The sequence below is a fragment of the Bidens hawaiensis genome, unplaced genomic scaffold (assembly GCF_021521415.1).
Source record: "Bidens hawaiensis isolate Kalapana, Puna unplaced genomic scaffold, B.hawaiensis_p1.1 tig00080371_1, whole genome shotgun sequence".
Classification (NCBI taxonomy): domain Eukaryota; kingdom Viridiplantae; phylum Streptophyta; class Magnoliopsida; order Asterales; family Asteraceae; genus Bidens; species Bidens hawaiensis.
Window position 1 is genome coordinate 1 of NW_027503684.1, and position 8,244 is coordinate 8,244.

An 8,244-nucleotide genomic window follows, 5' to 3' on the forward strand; every position below is an offset into this window, starting at 1 on the left:
CTTTTATGCCCGGATGGCGCCAATGAAGAAACACTAATCGACCCCGGGCAGATTATGGATAATCTGGGGGTTAAATAGATGTTTCCCACGAGGATGAGGTCCAGCAAAGAAAGTTGTTCTTCAGGTGACCTGCAAAACAGACACCGTAAGCTCGTCACTGAGAAGGGGGGATTCCTCCTTGTGATCACCCTCCGGCGTGAGAATCAGACTAGATTGCTCTGAATATAAGTGTATATTAAGAGGTTGCTAGAGAAGATAAGATAATGAGATATCAGATAATGTCCTTACCATTCCAAGGTGTTGGTGTATTTATAGCCGAATGTAGGTTTTCAAGAAGGTACAGCCGGCTGAATAGTATTCCTGTTCTACCAACAGTGGGCTACGCACAAGCCATGCTGGTTGGTGGATAGGCTGCGGCCGATAGTGACAAGGCCGGCTGTATACTGTTCCTTTACTGCCGGCTATGCACTGTTCCACCAACTGTAGGCTACGCACGTCCCACAGTGAGGGTTGGTGAGTAGGCAGCGGCTAATAGTGACAAACAGTACTAGAGGGTGCTCCTCCTCGTACTGTTGTCGGTGAGCTGTCACCCTGTGATTGGTTCATGGGCTGTTTTGGTCAGATCGTCTATTTTGCCCATACCTTGGCAGGTATAGTACAAAAGATTTTCCAGAAGCATACGGACTGGCTCATTTGGGCGGGAGTATTCCCGCCTTGCTCATTCCTTCAGGTGACATTACTGAAGTATCAAGAGTTAGTGCCTTGTGCGTGTAGCCTTGCTATTAGTGCGGGTAGCCTTCCCTGATGGCTTGTATCCGCAGCTGCGGGAACAAGCGGGGTACTTCACCATTGGGAGGCTTTCCCTGCGGGAACAGTTGGCGTACTACGCGTAAGGTCTTCATCTCTGAGCATGGTGGGTCCTGCGGAAGCAGTTGGTCTTTGCGCAGACGTCCCTCTTCAAGGTGAGTCTTGCGAGTCCAACTGGGCTCTGCTGGGACCTACCTCTTCACCACCTGATTTTATATACTTTCTGATGTGGGGAGATCAAACGTTTACCAATTAATGAAGACATGAGTTATGGAATTACAAGAGTTTAAAATTAATATTTTATGTCTTTTGGTTTAATCATTAGAAGCTCAATGGTTTTTTATTCCTTTTAAATACTTGAGATTTTGTAATGTAAAAAAATAATGTTTGGAATATATGAAAAAAAATCATTTCCTCTCTATCACAATGTGTGTTAGTGTGTGAATGATCTAATTATCGGTATTCTTTGTGAATCAACGATAGTTGGAAGAATTGATCCTGGTATTCGTGTGAATCAACAGGTTCAATTATCTATCTTATTTACGATCTACGTCTTTTTTGAGAGTTTTGAGAAGTTCTTCACGGGTATTCTTAGAATCAACGTGTTTGACTTCCAATTTTATCATCACGCTGCGTCACTTTCTAATTTCATATCATTTCTAAGAGTTAAACATAAGTTGTGTTAAACTGAAACAAAATCTAAAATTAACTTGTTTACTTGTGGGTTCTCAGGGTTTTCTCGACACCATGTGTTTGTATTATGCTTGCATGTATCTCCTGAACATAACAGATACTTGCATACTTGACAATCTGAACAAACAATTTTTTATGAAACTCTTTTTTTATTAGACATATGGCTTGATAAATTCACAGTTGGAAACATGCATCGCCCATCGATCAACTATTGTTGAGTTTCCCATTGTTAAAGTTGCCTGTGCTATATAGTCTTCACACGATTGAACCACCACCGGCGCGCACACTATATGTCTATATGTCTTTTTGCTAAGTGTAATTTTGTTGCAACAAACCTTTTCAGTTTGAGCTTACTAGACTTTTCTTGGTTTAGGTGAGTGACTATAGTGTCACATGTAATACTTTATTTTCATGCTCAAGTTGTTATCTTTGTATAATCCTATTGTTTTGGTGTAATACATAACTATAGTCTATATACGTGTATGAAATCATGTTTTATAGATTTTTTATCATCAGCATAGTCTGCATAGAAGAAATAATAATTCATAAGAAATAAAAAAAATGATAAATAATTGCATGTGTGTATAAGTTCAACCATTAATCATATTTTCTTTAAACTATATCTTTTCTAATTATATAAATATTAATTGTAAAGGTCGGTGACACTCTCAATTAGTTACTGTACTACTCCGACATATTTTGATGCCTTTGATACAAGTCATTAAAGCCTTAATAGTGCCATTTTCTCATTCTTTGTTTTGGACGGTGCATCTGACAGCTCCACAAACTTCTCTTTTATATTATCACTATAATATTTAATTTCTGCCTTTTAGTTTTCCACCTGTTTCTTCCATCGTCGCCGATTGTTACCAACTTCAATTTACGAACCGTAGGCAACAATCGCATGGTGGTGGCAGTTCTCCAGTGTTGGGAAGTAATGGTTGTTAAATCTAGGGTTTATAACGCCGGTTGCCGCTACCTCGCCGCCGATTGTTGCCGGATTCGATCTACGAACCCTAGGCGGTGATCGTGTGGTGGTGGCAGTGCTCCGGTGTGGGAAATCTTCATTGTTAATTGGCGGTGCTGTTTCCTTGCCGGCGGTGGAAGCGACTCCATGGTTGTCGTCTGTATTGTTGACGACTACGGATCTATGGTTGTTTATCTAGAGAGAGAAAGACGAACGAAGGGTGGGCTTTAAAGAGGGAAACAAAGAGACGGGAGTTGCCCCACCGTTGCCGTCGGCTCCGGCTGTCTGTGGTAGCGTCGGATTGTGCGACGTCTATTGCTTTCTCTGCACTCCTTCTCCGGTGACTCTACGGCCGCCATCGATGATTAGTAGCGGCGGTGGATCTAAGAATATATTGGGTTCCAGAGAGATGCTTAAACCATTTTCTATGACCCGATGATGATGAGAATCTTACTGGGTGTTGTTCAGCCGTTGTCGGCGGCTTTGGCCATCTATAGTGGCGGCTGCCATGTGTGTATGTTGATGATTATATGTTTTTTAAATTTTGGTATGTTGGCTATGATGATATATTTGAACATATCTGAGCCACCTTAGCCATAATAACTCGGTGATGATGAACCTAGGTTAGTCGGAGAGGTGCTGGATTTCGTAAGAAATAATATGTTTTCTGCTGATTTTATATAATTTATTGATAATTGAGCGTACTGTGTTGATTGTGAAAACAAATAAATATATTGGCTACTGTTACAAACACCCGAGCATAGTTAACAACGAGATCCATACGCATCTCGCCACAGCGCGCGAGGGGCAAACCCCTAATTATCATTTATTTTAGAACTAAGCAGCCACTACACTCCACATAGACTTCAAATTAAATAATTAACTAACTTAAAAGTATTAGAAGTCAAGTAACTTTCACATTTATTGAGACTAGTCAGTTGCCCGCGCGATGCAGCGGTGTATGCATAAACGCAACCGGTGTTAGTACGTTTGTAACCTCGCAACGGTATGTGCGTAACCCGAAGGTGATATGCATTTAACGTGGCTTCGGACGTGTAACCAGTGCCGGTAAGCGCACCACATAATGCCTATGCGCGAGCAACCTGGTATGTATAAACAATGTCATCCAGGTAATTGATGCTTGTACGCGCATAACTGGTGGCGACAAGCAAAGAGCAAGATTAAATGTACAATAATTTCAAAACCCAGTTTGTTTTGACGGACCTGTTCCGACCCGAAAACGTTTTGATATGAACCCTTTCGATCTAAACTCATCTCGATATGAACTAAATTAACCCTTTTTATATCAACTTGTTCCAACCCTAACATGTTCCAACACCATTAGCCGAACATGCTCGACCCGTTGTCGATAATAACTGATCACGTAAGATGTTAGTTTTTTAAAAATTAATAAACTATAGCAATACTATACTCAAATTAAAGAGAACAGAATGCTCGTTTTTTTGGTGTAATTTTTTATAAAGTATATTAACGTGTGAAAAAGTTGCGGTCGTTAAAAAAGCGTGGGGTATGTGGTTTATAATTAGGGGGGAAATGTGTAACTATTTAATATATTAAAAAAAACTTGATTGAAGTTGAAGGACAATTATTGTATATTATTTTGGAATAAGCAATGACTATTTTACCCCTACATACTTAAAATTTTATGCATTGTTACTTGTATTTCATGCAACAAGAATGATACCTCTTAAAATTTAAGAGGTCTCTCACTTCTATATTATATATTTTATAGATAAAATAAGTTTCTTACAATCATTAAGTAAAATAAAACTATAAATAAATGGGGAGTTGGTTTCTTCTTTCACATGGACATCAATTCTGACCGAAACATTTCATAAAAATATTAGGTTTGGATTAGATAATAACACGTTTAATAAACATGCCATATTCTACTTGGCATACTTCTTTTTCTTTTTGAACTATGCACTTTTTATAAAAAAAAAAAAGCGAAATAACATCAACCAAGCACTCTCCACAATCCGGAGAGGCACTAAAAAACCCATACAACTACAAGAAAATGATTTTACACTAATTCGACCGTTTGGTCATTTTTCTTTTCGATCTATGCTTATACCAAAGAAAGTTCAAAGACTTGTTATCACCTATAATCTCTTCAATTTTTACTTCTTTACATCCAAACTTTTTTTCATTTCTATCCTTCCAAATTCTACTTGACATATTTTATTCGCTTAATAAAAGGTCATCCGGTTTGCGGTATAATTAAATGGATCAATTAACCAACTTTTTTTACAACATAAATATAAAGTTCCAACAGATTGATATTTGTCAACAAGTGAGTTAAGAGTCTAATTAACTTTTATAGGTAGGACACACGAGTAATCAGCATAAACATCTTTAAAATCTCATTATTTAAATTTAAAAGTATTAATATTTACAATCCCAATTGTAAGAAACTTGAACATTTGACCCCGCGCGTTGTAGCGGGTGAATGTTAAAAAAAACCCGTAGTATCAGACCCAAACACGTTGCTGCTGGCCCGTAATAATTTTAAAATATAATTGTCAACCCGAGGCTCAATAAGGCATCATGGTTGCGATGTACGTTGCTACGGCAAAACTGAAGTATCATCACAACCATGGAAGGAATCTTACCAGGTGTAATCACAATAGGCTCAGGTCGACACCATGGTTGAAATATAAGCCGCCACAACAAAGTGCGGATCATCATCACAACCACATACGGATTTCGTAATGTAATAAAAAAAAGTAAACGCTAAGAAGCATAAACGAAAAGAGAGGCGTATAAAATTGTCAACCGGGGGCTCAGGTCGGTATCATGGTTGTATCCGAATTGTAATGTAGCCTTTCATATCGACAACCGAATTGCCACTCGAACATACGGATCCAAGCAATTTTGTTTCACTCAATAGAACTAATTGAATATCATTGCGGCAACCATTATGCTATGAATCTGTCAAAAAAATAATAATAAAACTCGGATTAATAATTAAAGTGTAATGGTCATGAATCCTAACACCAAAAGGGAGTCCTAGATAATTTTCTATTGTGTATGGAAACTTATAAAACTTTGTGACTTACAATATACATATTGATTTCAGTATTATAAATTCCTAAATGAACATATGATGCAGCGAAATGCTATAATTGTTTCAAAAAGGTGCAAGTGCAGTCACATTGGTACTATATCTACTGAAGCTCAAAAGTATTAATAATGAAATATAACTTTATACAAAAGAATTGCACACAATGATTTTAATAATGGAATTTCATTATTTTGTTTACATCAAATTGTTTTCAACTTTCACTTGAAATGCATTAATAAAAGGCATTTTGTGATTTGTGATAGTATGCAAACAATTGTCAATAATCAAAAGGAAACATGTTTGTTTTTGGTTGATGAATAATCCCAAATCAAAAAGCCATTTGACCAGAAAAGAATATCCATCAAACAAAAATCCTAACTGAAACTGAAATCAGCTATTGACAAAAACAAAAATCACCAAACACAAATTGGGAAAATGAATATCAATTAAATCAGAAGGCACAACTCCAACAAACAACGATTGTTATGGCACAAATAAGCAGATAATTAATTAAAGATTACCTTAAGCTGATGCCAGAAGAACAAAAGAGGTAACCGATCTGGTCAACCGTCAAGTGGCAGCAACCATCGTGAAAGCCACCGTCAGCGCAAACAGATAATTCGACCGGAAAAAAGGGAGATTTTACAGCTGGCGACATACGCCACGCTCGCTTCTGTAAATCGCAACCGTCGTGGCCAAAAACCTTGGAAGCCGGAGACAAGGCCACCACCATCGCCTAGTGTTCAGAAATCTATGTCATGAGCAGTGGTGACCGGAGCCAACCGTTTGGGCAGAGAAAACGGGAAACAGCAGGTAAAGAGACAGCAACGATAAAACAAAAGTTCAAGTTATAATGCAAAGTGTACAACTCAAACAGCAGTGTACAATTCTAACTTCACAATGTACAATCTCTGATGCAACAGAATGTTGCAAATTGTATATATATATATATATATATAATTATTAGTTTAAGTACTGCTAGATTTAGAAAGAAATGATGTGAAATTCTATTCGGTTTAAGAATTGTATTGAAAACCTTATAGATCTCCTTAACTGCTTGCAAAGTCCAGATGTACCACATGTTTTGTTAGATAACTAGTATAACTGTCTTACATTGTATTAGTAAAAACTATGACAAAAAGATAAAACACAAACAATATTCACTTAAACTACACACAATCTATATTAATATTCTTAACTATTATGATAATCATGTTCTCTCTCTGCTCTCTTCCCGTCGGCCATCCGCACGCGACTAATAATATTTGACACTCTCTTATAGCCGGGGTGACTAATAATATTTGACACTCTCTTGAGTCTTTTCTATCTATACCTCTTCTCTCTCTTCCACGTAAGCATGATATATATGTGCATGAAATATGGTCTACCATACTAACCATCCAACTCAAACCAACCATTTTCGCGTTCTAACAATTTTAAAAACTGAAACTTTTAACATTTCAGTTAACTTGCTCACCAATCAAATCCAACCCAACCACAAGAAACGACAAACCTTGAAACAACAAAAAATAAAAATGAATCCCATGAGCCGATAAAAGACTTCTAGCAGCAGCAGTTAGCAACAACAATGCAAGTACCACTTCCTTTCTATAAATCCTATTCTTCTTCTTTTCCACAACAACTTGTGTCTCTTGTTCCTTAAACTTCCCCATCATTTCAAGTCCCGAATCCGATAACCGTCTCTGAATCCTCTCATCGTTCAAACCCTTTGATTCGCGTTCACAAAACGCCAACAAATCTGACTCGGACGACCTCCCGGTTTTCTTGGTAACTACCCATTTGTATGCACTTCCGAGCTGACACAGGCCCGAGATCATTGCATTGAATTTGGTTACCGACATTGTGTTTTCGAATAGTAAGTATGGCATCAAGAATGGGAATGATTTGGGTGATGGGAGGATGTTTAATATTGACATGGTGACGGGTACGTAACATATTACCCAAATTGGTAATTCGGCTTCGGGTATGAACATTGTTAAGGGTAAGATCACGCAGAAGAGAGTGAACGAGTAAAACGGTAAGATCATTTTTCACAAAAGGAAGAATAAAAAGATCAAGTTAGCTTTTTTCCATTTTGATATCTGCAAAAAGGAAAGAAAATGGGTCAAAAGTCTGACACAATGTATTATTTTGGGTACAAAGCTAACACAGTAACACGAAATTCGTGAATTTGGATTTAGTCTAAACAAGATCCGGTCAGTTTTCGTTAATGTAACTTTTATATATACACTGGTACTTTTGTTGTAAATTTATTATATTGGAGTATTAATATGCAAAAATAATAATATTAATAATAATAGTAGTAATAAAGTAATAATAATAAAATAAAATAATATTTTGAGCTAAACGAGTCGTGTTTATGTCACCCCATGTCGCATTTAGGTTCATGTGTCTGACACGATTTTTAATATCGGGTCAGGTTCAACCGGCCAACCAATGAACACCCGTTTAACACCTCTAAACGAACCTTGGAAGAAAGGATAGCAGGAAGGCAGAGACGAAAAAGTTGCATAGGGCCCGAATGCCACCGATGTTGTTGTTTCTTATAAGCTTCATAAGACTCGGGTAACTCACAAAGAACTCTAACATCATTAAGGTAAATGAACTTCCATCCATTCAAATGGGCTCTAACCGCAATTCCATATCTTCAACCGTTGTTCTTTCAAGCCAA

At 37.4% G+C, this 8,244-nt stretch overlaps 1 long non-coding RNA gene across 1 annotated transcript; it reads right to left on the reverse strand.

Moving 5' to 3' along the window:
* Nucleotides 1-5,245: 5,245 nt before the first annotated feature.
* On the reverse strand, nucleotides 5,246-6,315 carry LOC143607213 (uncharacterized). Its single transcript, XR_013148913.1, has 2 exons — nucleotides 6,074-6,315; nucleotides 5,246-5,419 (listed from the first exon to the last, which is right to left on the reverse strand). It is a non-coding gene; the product is annotated as an uncharacterized LOC143607213 (long non-coding RNA).
* Nucleotides 6,316-8,244: the final 1,929 nt, after the last annotated feature.